General features: G+C 42.2%; 1 protein-coding gene and 1 pseudogene across 3 annotated transcripts in view; both read left to right on the top strand.

Annotated features, from left to right (window-relative positions):
- Positions 1-19,594, top strand: part of JADE2 (jade family PHD finger 2) — a 404,193-nt gene that overhangs the window by 20,166 nt on the left and 364,433 nt on the right. The window lies entirely within an intron of this gene.
- On the top strand, positions 4,523-5,662 carry LOC142750980 (protein-L-isoaspartate(D-aspartate) O-methyltransferase-like; annotated as a pseudogene).

Genomic DNA, 19,594 nt, shown 5'->3' with positions numbered 1-19,594 from the left:
TGCTCACTACACCTCTAGATGAATGCCTCAAGGGTGTAGTTTTTAAAACGGGGTCACTTCTTGGGGGTTTCAAATATACTGGTACCTCAGGGGCCTCTGCATACATGACTTCGCACCAAAAAAATCCCCAGTAGGCGAAATGGTGGGCCTTTCCTTCTGAGCCCTCCCATGGGCCCAAATGGCATTTTATCACCACAAATGGGGTACTGCCGCACTCAGGACAAATTGGGCAACAGAATGGGGTATTTTATTTCTTGTGAAAATAAGACATTTTCAGCCAAAACTACATATTATTGGAAAAAAATAATTTTGTTTTAATTCCCAGCCCAATTCAAATAAGTTCTGTGAAAAAACTGTGGGGTCAAAATGGTCACAACACCCATAAATGAATTCCTTGAGGGTTGTAGTATCCAAAATGGGGTCACTTCTGGTTGGTTTCCATTGCTTTGATACCTCTGGGGCTCTGCAAATGCGACATGGCACCCGCAAGCCAATCCAGCAAAATCTGGACTCCAAAGAACAAATAGCGCTCCTTTCTTTCTGAGCCCTCCCATGGGCCCAAACGGCAGTTTACCACCACAAATGGGGTATTGCTGCACTCAGGACAAATTGGGCAGCAAAATGGAGTCTTTTATTTCTTGTGAAAATAAGAAATTTTGAGCTAAAACGACATATTATTGGGAAAAAAAAATTTTTGCCCAAATTCCCAGCCCAATTCAAATAAGTTCTGTGAAGAAACTATGGGGTCTAAATAGTGACATTACCCATAAATGAATTGTTTGAAGGGTGTAGTTTCCAAAATGGGGTCACTTCTCGTGGGTTTCCAATGCTTTGATGCCTCTGGGGCTCTGCAAATGTGATATGGCACCCGAAAACCAATCCAGCAAAATCTGGACTCCAACAAACACATAGCGCTCCTTTCCTTCTGAGCCCTCCCGCGGACCCAAACGGCAGTTTATCACCACAAATGGGGTGTTGCCGCACTCAGGACAAATTGGGCAACAAAATGGGGTATTTTGTTCCATGTGAAAATAGGAAATTTTGATCACAAATGACATCTTATTGGAAAAAAATTCAATTTTTTTAACTTCACAGCCCAATTAAAATAGGTGGTGTGGTCAAAATGATAACAACCATAAATTAATTCCTTGAGGGGTGTAGTTTCCAAAATGGGGTCACTATTGGGGGATTCCTTTTGTTTTGGCACTTCAACACCTCTGCAAACCTGGCATGCTGCCAAAAATATATTCTAATAAAAAAAGAGGCCTCAAAATGCACTAGGTGCTTCTTTGATTCTGGGGCTTGTGTTTTAGTCCACGAGCGCACTAGAACCACATGTGGGACATTTCTAAAAACTGCAGAATCTGGACAATACATATTTAGTAGTATTTCTCTGGTAAAACCTTCTGTGTTACACAAAAAAAATTGAATAAAATTGAAATTCAGCAAGAAAAATGAAATTTGCAAATTTCACCTCCACTTTGCTTTAATTCCTGTGAAATGCCTGAAGGGTTAAAAAAAACTTTCTAAATGCTGTTTTGAATACTTTGAGGGGTCTAGTTTTTAAAATGGGGTGTTTTATCGGGGTTTCTAATACATAGGCCCATCAAAGCCACTTCAGAACTGAACAGGTACCTTAAAAAAAAGGCTTTTGAAATTTTCTTAAAAAAAAAAGAGAAATTGCTGTTTATGTTCTAAGCCTTGTAACGTCCAAGAAAAAAAAAATAATGTTCAAAAAACTTTGCGAATCTAAAGTAGACATATGGGAAATGTGAACTAGTAACTATTTTGGGTGGTATAACCGTCTGTTTTACAAGCAGATGCATTTAAATTCTGAAAAATGCTATTTTTTTTCAAAATTTTCTCTACATTTTGCAATTTTTCACCAATAAACACTGAATATATCGACCAAATTTTACCACGAACATGAAGCCCAAAGTGTCACGAGAAAACAATCTCATAGTCGCTAGGACAGGTTTAAGCATTCCAACGTTATTACCACATAAAGTGAAATATGTCAGATTTCAAAAATGGGCTCTGAGCCTTAAGGCCCAAACTAGGCTGCGTCCTTAAAGAGGCTCTGTCACCAGTTTTTGCAGCCCCTATCTGCTATTGCAGCAGATCGGCGCTGCAATGTAGATTACAGTAACGTTTTTATTTTTTAAAAACGAGCATTTTTGGCCAAGTTATGACCATTTTTGTAGTTATGCAAATGAGGCTTGCAAAAGTCCAAGTGGGTGTGTTTAAAAGTAAAAGTCCAAGTGGGCGTGTATTATGTGCGTACATCGGGGCGTTTTTAATACTTTTACTAGCTGGGCGTTCTGATGAGAAGTATCATCCACTTCTCTTCAGAACGCCCAGCTTCTGCCAGATCACGCTGTGACGTCACTCACAGGTCCTGCATCGTGTCAGACGAGCGGGGACACATCGGCACCAGAGGCTACAGATGATTCTGCAGCAGCATCGGCGTTTGCAGGTAAGTAGCTACATCGACTTACCTGCTAACGCCGATGCTGCTGCAGAATCAACTGAAGCCTCTGGTGCCGATGTGTCCGACACGATGCAGGACCTGTGAGTGACGTCACAGATCTGCACTGCCAGAAGCTGGGCGTTCTGAAGAGAAGTGGATGATACTGACTTGGCCCAAAAAATACTAAATTCCAATGTGGATAGATAGCAGGTGTTAGGGTATGTTCACACGGCCAAATTTCAGACGTATACGAGGCGTATTATGCCTCGTTTTACGTCTGAAAATACGGCTCCAATACGTCGGCAAACATCTGCCCATTCATTTGAATGGGTTTGCCGACGTACTGTGCAGACGACCTGTTATTTACGCGTCGTCGTTTGACAGCTGTCAAACGACGACTCGTAAAAATACAGCCTCGTCAAAAGAAGTGCAGGACACTTCTTTCAGACGTTTTTGGAGCTGTTTTCTCATAGACTCCAATGCAAACAGCTCCAAAAACGGACGTAAAAAACGCAGCGAAAACGCCGCGAAAAACGCCGCGAAAAATGCGAGTTGGTAAAAAAATGTCTGAAAAGCAGGGTCTGTTTTCCCTTGAAAACAGCTCTGGATTTTCAGACGTTTTGGTTGACTACGTGTGAACATACCCTTACTTATAGAGCTACTCTTATCAGAATGCTGTTTTTCTATGGGTTATGTGCCGGTCTTTTGTTTTTGCAGCAATTTATGCAAAATTATGGCAAAAAAACAAAGGTTACACAAAATAGGGAGAACGCAATAAATACAACCCTACGGGAAGGGGGGTGGGTTATTAGATTTAAAAAATAAATAAGGCTATAGCTTACCAAATTAGGACTATCCGCGGCCTGACAACTTTACTATAATTTACATCAGAAACTGGTATTATTATTGCGCAAATCTACACCAGGTGGCATCGATTTGACTTTTTGGTGCAGGAATAGCCAGAGATACGCCAAATTTCTTAAGAGAATTGCGCCTCTTAATAAGATACGCACATTTTGCTCCAGCTCCTTAAAGCAGCCTTAACTGCAGCCTGTGTCATAGTGACCAGTATAATGTATTAGCATACAAGAGTAAAGATGAAGAAGTAAAAAAAAAAATAGAGTTGTAAATAAAGTTATTTATCCCTTAGGGCGTATTTACACGAACGTGATATACGTCCGTGCAACGCGCGTGATTTTCACGCGTGTCGTACGGACCTATGTTAGTCTATAGGGCCGTGCACAGTCCGTGATTTTTGCGCAACGTGAGTCCGTTGTGTAAAACTCACGACATGTCCTATATTTCTGCGTTGTTCGTGCATCACGCACCCATTGAAGTCAATGGGTGCGTGAAAATCACGCATGCCACACGGAAGCACTTCCGTGGGACGCGCGTGATTCGCGCAACAGCTGTCAAACTATGAATGTAAACAAAAGCACAACGTGCTTTTCTGTTTACAAACATCCAAACGGAGTGTCATAATGATGGCGGCTGCGCGAAATTCACGCAGCCGCGCATCATACGGGGCTGTTGCAAAACGCACACACTCGTGTAAATCCGCCCTTACTGGGATTAAAAAAAGTGAAAAAAAAAAAAAATGGCCCCCCAAAAAAAAGTTTTATTTTGCATAAAATATATTTTATTGCCCCCACGTCAAATGAAAACCAATTGGGTACCTAAACGACTGTAATAAACTGAAGAATTAATCGAACAGGTTATTTAGCATGAAACGTCAACGAGTCAACGATCTAAAAAATAAACAAGAAAAACTGCTGAGAACCGCTTTTTCCTATATTCACACTGTAAAAATATTTTTTTTTCTACCCCCCCAAACTCGCGACGTCAATGAAAAAATAAAGTTATGGCTGCTGAAAGACAGAGAGGTAAAAACGGAAAAATGTAGCTGGTCATTAAGGCCTTTTCAGGCCCGGTCATTAAGGGGTTAAACAGGTTTCCAGTAAATAAGGCATAATCATTGTATTTTGAAATGCAGCTGTATAATAATCCGTTCAGGTTAGTCGCCGCGCTGAAAGCAGCAGAGTACCTGCTCCGTGCAGTATGTGCAGCCATGGCCTGGAAGTCAGGGGGAGCCAGCCACTCCGAGCTGGTCGGCAACCTGCGCAATAATGGAATTATAAAGTTGGACAGTGTATTTGTGGTAATGTTGGCTACTGACAGCAAACATTATGCGAAATGTAATCCTGATATGGACTCTCCTCAGTCAATGGGTTATCAAGCAACAATTAGTGCTCCTCGCATGCATGCGCATGCATTAGAACTCCTCCACGATCAGTTACATGAAGGTGCCAAAGCTCTGGATGTAGGTTCTGGAAGTGGAATTCTTACTGGATGTTTTTCAAGAATGGTTAGAGCCAAGGGCAGAGTTGTAGGAATTGATCACATAAAGGAGTTAGTTGATGATTCTATAAATAATGTGAAAAAGGATGATCTGTCTTCTGGTCGAGTGAATCTCTTAGTTGGGGGATGGTCGCATGGGTCGTCCTGAAGAAGCACCATATGATGCTATTCACGTTGGAGCTGCCGCAGCGGTTGTACCACAAGCTCTTATACATCAGTAGAGTAGAAAAAGTTGATCCAGTGCTGGAGGAGTGTTTTAAAAAGGAACGTATTCCCAATTTTATTCGTATCAAGACATATAAAAATTCGGTAACAGGCAGACTTGGTATCAAGGCAGCAATCGGTAAGTGTAGTGAGCCTACGCGTTTCAAGCACGTCAAGTGCTCTTCGTCATGGCTGTCATAAAATTGGGAATACGTTCCTTTTTAAAACACTCCTCCAGCGCTGGATCAACTTTTTCTACTCTACTATTATCTACCGTGGACCGTTGTGGAGACCCGAGCGAAGCAGGAGTGTCAGGCGTTGGGCTGGTGAGCTGGAGGTTTCCTCCCCTTGTTCTACTCTTATACATCAGCTTAAACCTGGAGGAAGACTAATCCTACCTGTTGGTCCTGCTGGAGGAAACCAAATGTTGGAGCAATACGATAAATTAGAAGACTGAAGTGCCAAAATGAAACCTCTGACGGGTTGTGATCTATGTGCCTTTAACAGACAAAGAAAAGCAATGGTCAAGGGATGAATTGTAACGGCTCCATCACTCCGAGCCAGACATAGTATTATGGCATGGTGTTCTCCTGCACCTCCAAAAGCTTTTTCTTCAGACTCCTCAGCAGTGCAGCTACTTTTTGGATTTTTTTTTTTTAACCTGCTGAGTTGGCATGGAAGTGTTTTTTTTTTTGTGTTTTTTTATTTTTTTTGGGCTTTTAAAATCAAATGTTAAAATGTGTAGATCCCATTTGAAAACTTATTTTTTTTTAAGCCAGTGTGTTTGACTGATGTAGTGCAAATACTCACAATCGCAAACTATTTAAAAAAATAAAAAAAGAGAGTGCACAAATATTGTTTCGATTACTGGATACATTTAAAGTAGAATGTCCGCATCACTGTAAAATGCTCAAACGTCAAGTCTCCGCTAAATGCTGCTAAACCTATAGAACTGAGCTTCCCTCTCAGCTTTTTAACGTTGTCGTAGAATAGCGTGTGAATGCAGTCATCAGCTTTATCTTAACACCAGAAAGTATATGTACTTTGTCTCTGTTCTAACAGGTCATGACACACATGGCCCTGGACTCCTCAGTTCATCAGAGTGTGGTGTAGACTACTTGAATGATGCTGCTCAGACCCAACGTGTATAAAATAGTTTCCATTGCTTTTTGAGAAAGGTGACAATTGGCAGCCTCTGGTACATCCAAGCTTTTCCTGTTTATAGTTCACTGCTGTGTACCAACACGTGCTGTGTAAGCCATGTTCTCAAACAGTTTATGCAGTTACGCTTCGCCAAATAAAGTACAAACCCCCCACCCCCAAAAAAATTGTCGCGGTTTCAGAAAACGTGTTTTTTTAAAATTGATGGCTGCAAAATTTTGCAGCTCTACAGTTGTTGTACCATCCGCATGATCATGCGGCTGTTGACAATCAATTTGAAAGCGCGTCAATTTGCCATAAAACCACATGCCACAGCGTTTTTTGGCCATAGTGCGCCAGTGTCTTGGCATCCCGGTGGCAGCTCTTTGTAGCCCAAAATTGTAGCGATACGGAAAGGTGTCCGCGGCCAATAGAACTGACTGGGTCCGTAATTGCAGAAGGTATTACAGTCCGCAATTACAGAGATTTTTTTACAGTCGTGTGCATGTGGCCTAAGCCCTTCCCGACATTTGTCATATAGATACGTCATGGAAAGTTAGTACTTCCCTCATTTTGCTGTATCCATACGACAAATGGTAGACGCCGGCTCAGAAGCGTCAGTTCCACTGTCCCCGGGTGTCAGCTGACACCCTTGGGTAAAGGCGGGAACCGAAGTTTGCTCCAATCCCCGCCATTAACCCCTTAAATTGCAGCAGTCAAAAGCAATCGCTGCATTTAAGGGGTTTGCAGCTCATCGGCACTCAGCTATGAAATTTCCGGGGTGTCGGCAACCAGAGGCCTAACACTAGCCTCCCTGTATGCTTAGTACGGAAGCCTTTCAGGCACCGCCCGGAGGTGGGGCCTAAAAGGCTTCTGTAGCCGTCGGCAAGATGGGGCCGGCTCAGGAGCTGAGCCGGCGTCATCAGCGGTGGATGTCCTCTGTATGTTACAGCTGACATTCACCTGTAACGGCAGGAACCAGAGCTAGCTCCAATTTCTGCCATTAAACCATTCGATGCAGCGATCGCTGCATCTTCGTGGTTGGCCGCAGGAGGCCTAACAATTGCCTTCTTCTCTGCCATTACGAAAGCCGATTAGGCCCCGCCCGGAGGCGAAGCCTAATTTGCTTGCTGTCAGTGAATGACTGACAGATGTAATACATTGCACTACATAGGTAGTTCAATGTATTAGAAAAAAAATCTGACCGTTGGACCTTCAAGTCCCCTAGTGGGACTAAAGAAAAGTGTAAAAAAAAAAAAAGTTCTAAAAAATATATAGTAAAAAACAAAACACACTCACCCTTATGAAATCCTGTATTATTGAAAAAAAATAAACCATACATGTTTGGTATCGCCGCGCCCATAATGGCCTGAACGATAAAAATATTATGTTATTTATTCCACACGGTGGACGTCATAAAAAAAACTAACCTCCCGTAAACAACAATACCAGAATTTCTATTCTTTGGTCACTTTGCCCTACAAACATTTTGAATAAAAAGCGATCAAAAAGTCGCATGTATCCAAAAATGGTACCTATTAAAACTATAGGTCGTCTCGCAAAAAACAAGCCCCCATGCAGCTCCGTAGACTAAAAAATTAAAAGGTTATGGTTATGCATTCTTGTTATGAAAGTAATTGTGCAGAAAGTTGTAAACCATAAAAAAGTGCTATAAATTTGGTATCGCCGGAATCGTACTGACCCGTAGAATAAAGTTATCATGTAATTTATAACACATGGTGAACGTGGTATAAAAAACTATGCCAGAATTGCTGGTTTTTGGTCACCTTGCCTCCCAAAAAATAGGCTAAAACTAATCAAAAAGTCGCATGTACCCCAAAATGGTACCAATAAAAACACAGCGCGGCCCACAAAAAACAGCCCTCATACCACTAAGTCTATGAAAAAAATAAAATTAGTTAAGGCTCCAAAAAGTCAGGAAATAAAAAATATGCAGTTGTGCAGCCCCGAGGGGAACATTTCTTCTGTTTGAAAAGGCGATTTATCAAGACCTTAAAATTCGGGAACCAGGAAGGGGTGTACTCAAAAATATCTGCTGGAAGCGAGGGTGCCCGTATTATACCAGGACAACACTTCCCAGCAAAATTCCCCAAACTGCAATGGTGCGGAGTGTGGACCAAAAGGGGATAAGGAAGGACACCATTTATCAGTGTGACACCGGCCTGTGCAGAAAGGATTGCTTCACAGCATACCACACATCTATGGTTTCTTTTTTTATTATTTTTTACCCCATTATTATACCACCTGACTATGCCCCTGATGTACTCCGCCCAGTTTACATATACCCCCACATTATAAATTGAAATACTAGTAAAACTCCAAACAAAACTACTACCAAGCAAAATCCACACTCCAAAAGCCAAATGGTGCTGCCTCCCTTTTGAACCCAAACAGCTGTTTACTTCCACATATATGGCATCACCATACCCGGGAGAACCCTTGTAACAATTTTTGGGGTGTTTGTCTCCAGTGGCATAAGCTGGGCACGGCATGTTTGCCACTGAAATGGCATTTAAAGGAAAAAATAGAAATGTTTACTTTGCACCATCCGCAGCGCAATCCTTTATGGAAAAGACCTGTGGCGTGAAAATGCTCACTACAGCCCTTAACAAATGCCTTGAGGGGTGCAGTTTCCAAAATGGGGTCACTTCTCAGGGGTTTCTTTTATTATTTCACGTCCGAGCCTCTGCAATTGTGAACCAATAGTTTGTAAGTCGCAAAATTAGGCCTCAACTTCGCATGGTACTCTTTCACTCCTGAGCCCTGTTGATTTTCCAGGCAAAACATTAGTGCTCCATGTAGGGTGATTATAAAACCGGGAAACACAGCATAATAATTTGGGAGCTGTCTTGTTATGGTGGCACAAGCTGGGTACCACATATTGGCATATTTATGCAAAACAATCAAATTTTCACTTTGCAACATCGAGTGCACACTAATTTCTGCAAAACACCTGCAGTGTTAACATGCTCACTACACCCCTAGGTGAATACCTTGAGGGTGTAGTTTCCAAAATGTGGTCACTTCTGGGGGGGTTTCCACTGGTTTGGTCCCACAGGGGCTTTGCAAATGCGATATAGCACCCAGAAACCAATCCAGCAAAATCTGCACTCCAAAAGCCAAATGGCACTCCTTCGCTTCTGAGCCATACTGTGTGCCCAAAAAAGCTGTTTATGACCACATATGGGGTATTGCCGTACTCTGGAGAAATTGCTTTACAAATGTTGGTTCCTTTTTTCCTTTATTTGTTGAGAAAATGAAAAAATTTTGAATTCAAGAAAAAGGATTTTTTTTTTTTTTTCACTGCCCAATTCTAATAAAATCTAAAACACCTGTGGGGGTCAAAATGCTTACTACACCCCTAGATGAATTCCTCAAGGGGTGTAGTTTCCTAATTGGAGTCACTTTTTTGGGGTTTCCACAGTTTTGTCCCCTCAGGGGCTTTGCAAATGCGATATGGCCTCCGCAAATCATTCCTGCTAAATTTTTGTTCTCCAAAAGCCAAATGGCGCTCTTTCCCTTCTAAGCTCTGCCGTGTGTCCAAACAGCCGTTTATAACCACATGTGGGGTATTCCTTTACTCGGGAGAAATTGCTTTCGAAATGTTGCGGTGCTTTTTCTCCTTTAGTCCTTGTGGAAATGAGAAAAAAAATAGCTAAACCTACATTTTCTTTGAAAAAGATTTTAATTTTCACGGCCTCCTTTCAATTTCTGAAACAAACCTGTGGGGTCAAAATGCTCACTATACCCCTAGATAATTTCCTTGAGATGTGTAGTTTCCCAAATGGGGTCACCTTTCAATTGTTTTGGCACTGCAAGAGCACTTCAAACCTGACATGGTGCCTAAAATATATTCTAATAAAATGGAGGCCTCAAAATCCTTTAGGTGCTCCTTTGCTTCTGAGGCTGGTGCTTCAGTCCATAAGCACGCTAGGACCACATGTGGGTTATTTCCTAAAACTGCAGAACCTGGGCAATAAATATTGATTTGCGTTTCTCTGGTAAAACTTTCTGTATTACAAAAAAAAATATGGATTAAAATTGAATTTCTGCAAAAAAAAAAATTATTTGACTTTTGGAAATTTCACCTCCACTTTGCTTTATTTCCTGTGAAACCTCTAAAGGGTTAAGAGACTTTCTAAATGCTGTTTTGAATACTTTGAGGGGGGAAGTTTTTTAAATGGGTGACTTATTGGGGGTTTCTAACATATAAGGCCCTAAAAGCCACTTCACAACTGAACTGGTCCCTCTAAAAATAGCATTTTGAAAATGTGAGAAATTTCTGCTAAAGTTCTAAGCCTTGTAACATCCTAGAAAAATAAAAGTATGTTCAAACAACGATGCCAATCTAAAGTAGACATATGGGGGATGTTAATTCGCAAACATTTTGTGTGGTATAACTGCCTGTCTTACAAGCAGATACATTTAAATTTAGAAAAATGCACATTTTTGCAATTTTTCGCTACATTTTGGGGTTTTTCACAATTAAATATTGAATGTATCGAGCAAATTTTGCCAGTAAGATAAAGTCCAATGTGTCATGAGAAAATAGTTCTTAGAATCGCTTGGATAGGTAAAAGCATTCCGAAGTTATTACAACATAAAGTGAAACATGTCAGATTTTAAAAATGAGTCTGTCATGAAGGTCAAAAGTGGCCAAAGCAGGAAGGGGTTAAAGAAAAAAACATGAACGTATAAACTTAGTCAAAATTCTTCTCTGAGAAGTGGATACAATTCAGTTTAAGCAAATCTTGGTGAGCCAAACATACTTTGCTGATGTATTTTACTTTGCTACAATGTATCATTTTATTAGTACCAGGAAGATATTTGTGCTGCTGATATACTGTATCTAGTTCAGTGGATTGCCCAGGCTGATACAATTGTAGCAAAGCCCCAAATGTGAGGTATTCGTTCTGTACGGTTTCAGCCATTGGGTGTAAACAACAATGTTCCTAGTCAATGACAGCAAGCAGAGATCTTGAAAATAGTTAGGAACTGAAACACAGAGTTTATTCACATCTGCGTTCAGTGTTTCAAATGTTCTGCTCCGTCATAGGAGCAGAACGGAAAATACAGGTAGCGCCGGATCAGTTGCATGACTTTAAAGGATTCCTTCAAGGTGCCTGTGATTTTGCCAGATAAAATAGTGCTTGATGATGTTATATTGTCCGACTAAAACAGAATCTGCAACAGAGGTCTGAACACAGCCTAAGGCCTGATTTACACGAACGTGTCCGTTTTGCGTCCACAAAAAACGGATACGTTTGTCATGCATTGCAGTTCCGTGTGGCATCAGTTGTTGATGTTTGTTTATGTACACAGCTTTACATTTTTTTCCTCTTCATTTCTTATGAACTTGTGCGTGGATCACGGACAGCACACAGATGCGTGGCCATGTGCTGTCTGTAATTTTCAAGCACCCATTGACTTCATTGGGTGCGTGATGCGCAAAAAACGCACAAGAATAGGACATGCAGTGAGTTTCACTCAACCGAAACACGTCTGAATGGTCCCATTGAATTGCATAGGTCCGCGTGACAGCCGTTGTTTTATCGGCCGTCACGCGGACGTATTTAACGTTCGTGTGAATAAGGCCTTACACAATGTTTTAGAACGTTGATGCACTTTTTATTATACAATGATTAAGATTTATAAATCACTCAAACACCTTCAACCCCTTCCTGAACCGCATCGTAATAGTACTATTTTTTTTGCATATTTTTGGTATGTATTTCACACTAAAAATCCGAAACAATTTACAATATAATGCATGTGGATGGAGTTTTTAAAATCTAATCTACATGTATCAAAAGGAAATCTGCGCACAATTCAGGGCATGCTGCAGATTTTTAAAATCCACAACATGTTAAAGGGGTTTTCCACATTCTGAAAACTGATTACCTATCCACCGGATCTGTGGGGGTCCAACACCCGAATCCCGCACAGATAAGCTGGTACGGTGCCTCCGTGTACCGGACGTACATGCCGGAAGCACTTAGATCCGGCCACGCAATAGCGGCTGAGCTGGAGTACTGCAGCTTTGCTCCAACTCAAGTGAATAGGAGCAGACCTGCAGTTCTGCCGCATGGGTCGCTATGCAATGTACGGAGCCAACTGCTTCCGGGCTCCGCAGGCCACCGGAGGAGCTCATCTGTGCGGGGTCCGGGCATCGGACCCGCACCGATGATATACTAATGACCTATCAGGTGGACAGGTCAACAGTTGTCAGAAGGTGGACAACCCCTTTAAAGCTAAGTTAACATCTCATTTTTACTGTACGTCTGATGTACATGTTTTCACACGAAAAAACAGAAGTCAATATACATGCTGTGGTACACGTTTTGACACTGTGGTCAGAACGGATGCCCTAACGCCTCATGCACACGAGTGTGTGCGCCGGCCGAGTCCCATCCGTGATCCGAGGAAAGATGGAACATGTCCTATCTTTCCTCGGATCGGAGACTGATCATTGTTCATGGACCTGATTCACCTGCTAAAGTGAATGGGTCCGTGAAGACTATCAGGTGGCACTCGGATGCCGTCAAAAATGGCCCGAGTGGCACAATGGTCGTGTGCATTAGGGGTTACAGTGTAGTTTGTGAATGTTTTTATCCCTTTTTTTTTTTTTCATGTCCTGAAAAGCGTAGTCTACTACGCATTTCGCTACCTTTCCAAAACGTTTTCCACACGTATTCATTTTTCATTTGTATTGAAGTCAATGGTGACGTATGTATATTAGACGCTACGTTTGCATATGTAAAACATACGTTTTTGTCACAATGTATAATAAAATCTTGACCCTACAAATTGGTTTAGCTCAAGAACAAAAAAGTACGTTTATAGAAGTAAGAACGGACACAAACGTATAAAAAACGTATACTACAAAAAAAACACGTTTATGTTACAAATCCATACGTTTTTGGAACTTTAAAAACCACCTTTTCACTCACAAAATGCTTAACTATGGGAAAAAAAATCCATAATTGGTTTCGACGTAAAAGTAATGACTCGTTCTATATAATGAACACGTTATTTATCGCCTGCACTGGTACATGTGATATGAAAAAAAACAATGTCAAAATTGTGTTTTGCTTTTTTGTTCACCCCCCCCCCCTTTGAAAATAAAGGAATGAGAGTTAACACATAACTCTTATGTACCTCAAAATGGTGCCAATGAAAACATAACCCCTTCCCGCTCCTGGACGTACTATTAGGTCATGGCAGCTGTATCGTTCGCGCTCCATGACCTAATAGTACGTCTCGGGAGTAACGGCCATTTCGGCCGTCCTCCCGGCACATACAGGAGCTGTGGCAGCTGCTGTCTCGTACAGCAGCTCCTATAGCGGGGACCGATCGCTGTGTCCCCGCTGATTAACCCCTTAAAAGCCGCGTTCAATAGAGATCGCTGCTTTTTAGGGGTTAAGCTGCCATCGCCGGCCTGCTACATGATATCGGCCGGCGATGGTGACTATGGCAACCGGACACCAAACAATGGCGTCCGGCTTTGCCATCGACGGAAGCCTAGTGGGTCCTGACAAAGTCAGGACCCACTATTCTTGCTGTCAGTGAGTAGCTGACAGTTCTAATACACTGCACTACGCATGTAGTGCAGTGTATTAGAATAGCGATCAGGACCTCCTGCCCTCAAGTCCCCTAGTGGGACAAAGTAATAAAGTAAAAAAAAGATGTGTAAAAATAAGAAAATAAAAGTTTTAAAAGTAAAAATCCCCCTTTTTCCCTTATCAGTCCTTTATTATTAATAAAAATATATAAACAAACAAATAAACTATACATAATTGGTATCGCCGTGTCCGTAACGGCCTGAACTACAAAATAATTCCGTTATTTATCCCACACGGTCAACGCCGTAAAAGAAAATAATAATAAACCCGTACTACAATCACAATTGTTTGGTCACTTCACCTCCCAAAAAATGGAATAAAGAGAGATAAAAAAGTCGCATGTACCTAAAAATGGTACTGATCGAAACTACAGTTCGTTACGCAAAAAATAAGTCCTCGCACGGCTTTATTGATGGAAAAATAAAAAAGTTCCGGCTCTTAGAATAAGGTAACACAAAAAGTGAATGATTTTTTACAAAACGTATTTTATTGTGCAAACGCCATAAGACCTAAAAAAACTATAAACATATGGTATCGACATAATCGTATCGCCCCGCAGAATAAAGTGAATGTCATTTATAGCGTACGGTGAACGCTGTAAAAAAAATAGAATAAAAAAACAATAGTAGAATTGCTGTTTTTTAGTCACCACGCCACCTAAAAATAGAATAAAAACTGATCAAAAAGCTGCATGCACCCCATGAAAACTACAATGAATTCCTCAAGAGGTCTAGTTTCCAAAATGGGGTCACTTTTGGGGGGTTTCCACTGTTTTGGCACCACAAGACCTCTTCAAACCGGACATGGTGCCTAATAAAAAGGAGGCCTCAAAATCCACTAGGCGCTCCTTTGCTTCGGAGGCCGGTGCTTCAGTCCATTACCGCCCGAGGGCCACATGTGGGATATTTCTCAAAACTGCAGAATCTGGGTAATAAGTATTAAGTTGCGTTTCTCTGATAAAACCTTTTGTGTTATAAAAAAAATGGTATAAAAAGGATTTTCTGACAAAAAATTTCACCTCTACTTTGCTCTAAATTTCTGTGAAACACCTAAAGAGTTCATAAACTTTCTAAATGCTGTTGTGAATACTTTGAGGGGTCTAGTTTCTAAAATGGGGTGTTTGATAGGGGTTTCTAATATATGGGCCCCTCAAAGCAACTTCAGAACTGAACTGTAACTTAAAAAAATAAATAAATGAGGCAGTACTTCGCTTCTTACATTATACTGATAATGAGCAGTGCCCACCCCGAGATGACCCCAGTTTTGACAGTTTTGTATAAACGGAGACCCCTATTAGACCGTTTCAGTGCCCGGTTTTCCCAAGCATACACCCCCGAGAAGTGTATTTCTATTGATGAGTCCTTGGTACATTTTGAAGGGAGGGTTCAATTCCGCGAGTACCTGCCGGGTAAGAGGGCAAGGTATGGCGTGAAGATGTATAAGCTGTGCGAGAGTGCATCGGGGTATACCCACAGATTTAGGATATATGAAGGGAAGGACACCAGTATTCAGCCCCGAGAATGCCCCCCCCCCCCACACTTACTGGGAGTTAATGCAAAAATTGTGTGTGATTTGGTGCACCCACTGCTGGACCAGGGTTACCACCTCTACCTGGATAATTTTTATACCAGCGTCCCACTCTTCAACTGCCTCGCTTCCAGTCCTGCGGCATGCGGCACTGCTAGAAGAAATCTGAGAGGCCTCCCTAAGGCCCCATGCACACGACCGTGCCCGCAATCCCGGCCCGCGATTGCGGGCACGGCCGGCCGCTGACTGACAGCCGCATTTTCGGGCCGTGCTCCCATACAAAGTATGGGAGCACGGCCCGCAAAATGCGAAAGAACGGACATGTTCCATAATTCCCGGAACATTTCCACGGCACTGATACCCTTCCGTAGTGCTACGGAAAGGTGTCAGTGTTCAATGAAAGTGAATGGCTCAGTTTTTGCGGACCGCAATTGCGGTCCGCAAAAACGGAGGTTTTTTGCTGTCGTGTGCATGGGGCCTTAGACTCTGCTTGGGCAAACACTCAGAAGGGGTGAGAGCAGGGCACAATCTAGCAGCAACATATTGTGTGTCAAGTACAAGACAAGAGAAATGTCCTTGTATTGACAATACATGACCACACCAGTACCCATGTACCAGTACGAGGTACCAGTACAGAGACCCCCAAACCAGACTGCATCCAGGACTACACTAGGTACATGGGAGGGGTGGACTTGTCAGATCAAGTCCTGAAGCCCTACAGCGCCATGCGGTGTGGTATAAGAAGCTGGCCGGGCACATCATACAGATGGCATTGTACAATGCGTACGTGCTACCTCGATGTACAGGCCAGACGGGAACTTTCCTGGAATTTCAAGAGGTGATTATCAAGAACCTAATCTTTAGGGACCAAGAAGGGGGGGGGGCACCCAGTACTTCTGGAAGCGAGGCCACACGCATCGTACCAGGGCAACACTTTCCAGGAGAAGTTCCCCAAACTGGCAAGAAAGGAAAAAGTCAAAAGAGGTGCAAAGTCTTCTATAAGAAGGGGATAAGGAAGGACACAATATATCAATGTGACACGTGTCCCGAAAAACCAGAGCTCTGTATGAAAGAGTGTTTTAAAATTTATCATACATCCCTTGGTCCATAATTGACCCCAATTTTACTTACCCTGATATACTCCGCACAGATTATCCCCCCTCGTCTTTCCCCTCTGCGCCCATCTGTGTGCCCGGGGCAGCTGATAACAGCCACATGTAGGGTATTACCGTACCCAGGAGAACCCCTATTACAGTTTATGGGGTGTATGTCTCCGGTCAAAATGCTCACTACACCTCTAGATGAATGCCTTAAGGGTGTAGTTTTTAAAATGGGGTCACTTCTTGCGGGTTTCAACTGTACTGCTATCTCAGGGGCTTCTGCATACATGACTTCGCACCAGAAAATCCCCAGTAGGCCAAATGGTGGTCCTTTCCTTCTGAGCCCTCCCATGGGCCCAAACGGCAGTTTATCACCACAAATTGGGTATTGCGGCACTCAGAACAAATTGCGCAACAGAATGGGGTATTTTGCTTCTTGTGAAAATAAGACATTTTCAGCCAAAACTACATATTATTGGAAAATATTAATTTTGTTTTAATTCCCAGCCCAATTCAAATAAGTTCTGTGAAAAAACTATGGGGTCACAATGGTCACAACACCCATAAATGAATTCCTTGAGGGGTGTAGTTTCCAAAATGGGGTCATTTCTGGTTGGTTTCCATTGCTTTGATACCTCTGGGGCTCTGCAAATGCGACATGGCACCCGAAAACCAATCCAGCAAACACATAGCGCTCCTTTCCTTCTGAGCCCTCCCATGGGCCCAAACGGCAGTTTACCACCACAAATGGGGTATTGCTGCACTCAGGACAAATTGGGCAGCAAAATGGAGTATTTTATTTCTTGTGAAAATAAGAAATTTTGAGCTAAAACGACATATTATTGGGAAAAAAAAAATTTCCACAAATTCCCAGCCCAATTCAGAAGGAAAGGAGCACTATGTGTTTGTTGGAGTCCAGATTTTGCTGGATTTGTTTTCAGGTGCCATGTCGCATTTGCAGAGCCCCAGAGGTATCAAAGCAATGGAAACCCACCCGAAGTGACCCCATTTTGGAAACTACACCCCTCAAGGAATTCAAATATGGTTGTTACAATTTTAACCGCACAGTTTTTTCACAGCACCTATTTGAATTGGGCTGTGAAATGAAAAAAATGAAATTTTTTCCAATAAGATGTCATTTTTTATTTTCGTATTTTCACAGGGAACAAAATATCCCATTTTGTTGCCCAATTTCTCCTGAGTGCAGCAATATGCCATTTGTGGCGATAAACTGCCGTTTGGGCCCATGGGAGGCCTCAGAAGGGAAGGAGCGCTGTGTGTTCTTTGGAGTGCAGATTTTGCTGGTTTGGTTTTCGGGTGCCATGTCGCATTTGCAGAGCCCCAGAGGTATCAAAGCAATGGAAACCCACCAGAAGTGACCCCATTTTGGAAACTACACCCCTCAAGGAATTCATTTATGGGTATTGTGACCATTTAGACCCCATAGTTTCTTCACAGAACTTATTTGAATTGGGCTGGGAATTAAAAAAATATATATTTTTTCCAATAATAAGTTGTGAAATTTACATATTTTTTTTTGACAAATAAATCCTCTTTTATACCATTTTTTTTTATAACTCAAAAGGTTTTACCAGAGAAACGCAACTTCATACTTATTACCCAGATTCTGCAGTTTTGAGAAATATCCCACATGTGGCGCTAGTCCGGTAATGGACTGAAGCACCGGCCTCCGAAGCAAAGGAGCACCTAGAGGATTATGAGGCCTCTTTTTTTTATTAAGCACCATGTCCGGTTTGAAGAGGTCTTGTGGTGCCAAAACAGTGGAAACCCCCCAAAAGTGACCCCATTTTGGAAACTAGACCCCTTGAGGAATTCATTGTAGTTTTCATGGGGTGCATGCGGCTTTTTGATCAGTTTTTATACTATTTTTAGCTGGCGCGGTGACTAAAAAACAGCAATTCTACTATTGTTTTTTTATTTTATTTTTTTTACAGCGTTCACCGTGCGCTATAAATGACATTCACTTTATTCTGCGGGGCGATACGATTATGACGATACCAGATGTTTAGTTTTTTTTATGTCTTATGGCGTTTGCACAATAAAATAAGTTTTGTAAAAAATCTGTAATGACTGGGGGTAGGGAAACGGACAAGTGAGCCCTAGTCTACCCGCCACTCTGTCCCTGCCTACTTGCAACGACCCGCCCTAGGCGACGGGGTACAACTGGGCGGCGGTCCCTGCGCTCAGTAAGTGCACAACAAACACGACAAACATACAAGGGAATACAAGCAAGGGAAAGGGGCAGTTGCCCACAGCAACACCATGAGCAACCAGAGTGGTGAACGAGCCGAGTCAAGCCAGGAGTGTGCGAGGTACCAAACGAAGAGCAGAAGAGTAGTCAGTAAGCCAGGGTCTGTATGGAGCAGGATCAAAATAGAAGGAGCTGTAGCTGGGCCAGGAAACCACACGAAAAGAATCACAAGCACCGAGGGACAGGAAGGGCAGGCTTAAATAGACCGAGGGCGGGAGCTAGCTGAGTCTGGCCAGGTTGCGATAGGCTCTCCCACTCCTAAGCCTGCCAGCCTGAGTGGTGGAAGCAGGAGTCAGTCTCAGGGATGTAGATTCAGGTGCTGACTGATTAATTCTGGGAGTTAACCCCGAAGCTGTGCCTGGCAGATCCTTTACAAAATCATTCACTTTTTGTGCTACCATATTCTAAGAGCCAGAACTGTTTTATTTTTCCATCAATAAAGCCGTGCGAGGACTTATTTTTTTTGCGTAACGAACTGTACCATTTTTAGGTATATGCAACTTTTTTATCTCTTTTTTATTCCATTTTTTGGGAAGTGAAGTGACCAAACAATTGTGATTGTGGTACGGTTTATTATTATTTTCTTTTACGGCGTTGACCGTGCGGGATAAATAACGAAATTATTTTGTAGTTCAGGCCGTTACGGACGCGGCGATACCAATTATGTATAGTTTATTTGTTTGTTTTATATATTTTTATTAATAATAATAATGGACTGATAAGGGAAAAAGGGGGATTTTTACTTTTAATACTTTTAAAACTTTTATTTTCTTATTTTTACACATCTTTTTTTAACTTTATTACTTTGTCCCACTAGGGGACTTGAGGGCAGGAGGCCCTGATCGCAATTCTAATACACTGCACTACATGTAATTGCAGG

This window comes from Rhinoderma darwinii, chromosome 3 (assembly GCF_050947455.1).
Source record: "Rhinoderma darwinii isolate aRhiDar2 chromosome 3, aRhiDar2.hap1, whole genome shotgun sequence".
Taxonomy (NCBI): Eukaryota; Metazoa; Chordata; class Amphibia; order Anura; family Rhinodermatidae; genus Rhinoderma; species Rhinoderma darwinii.
The sequence above is the reverse complement of the archived record's forward strand: the minus strand, read 5'-3'. Positions and strand labels throughout refer to the sequence as shown.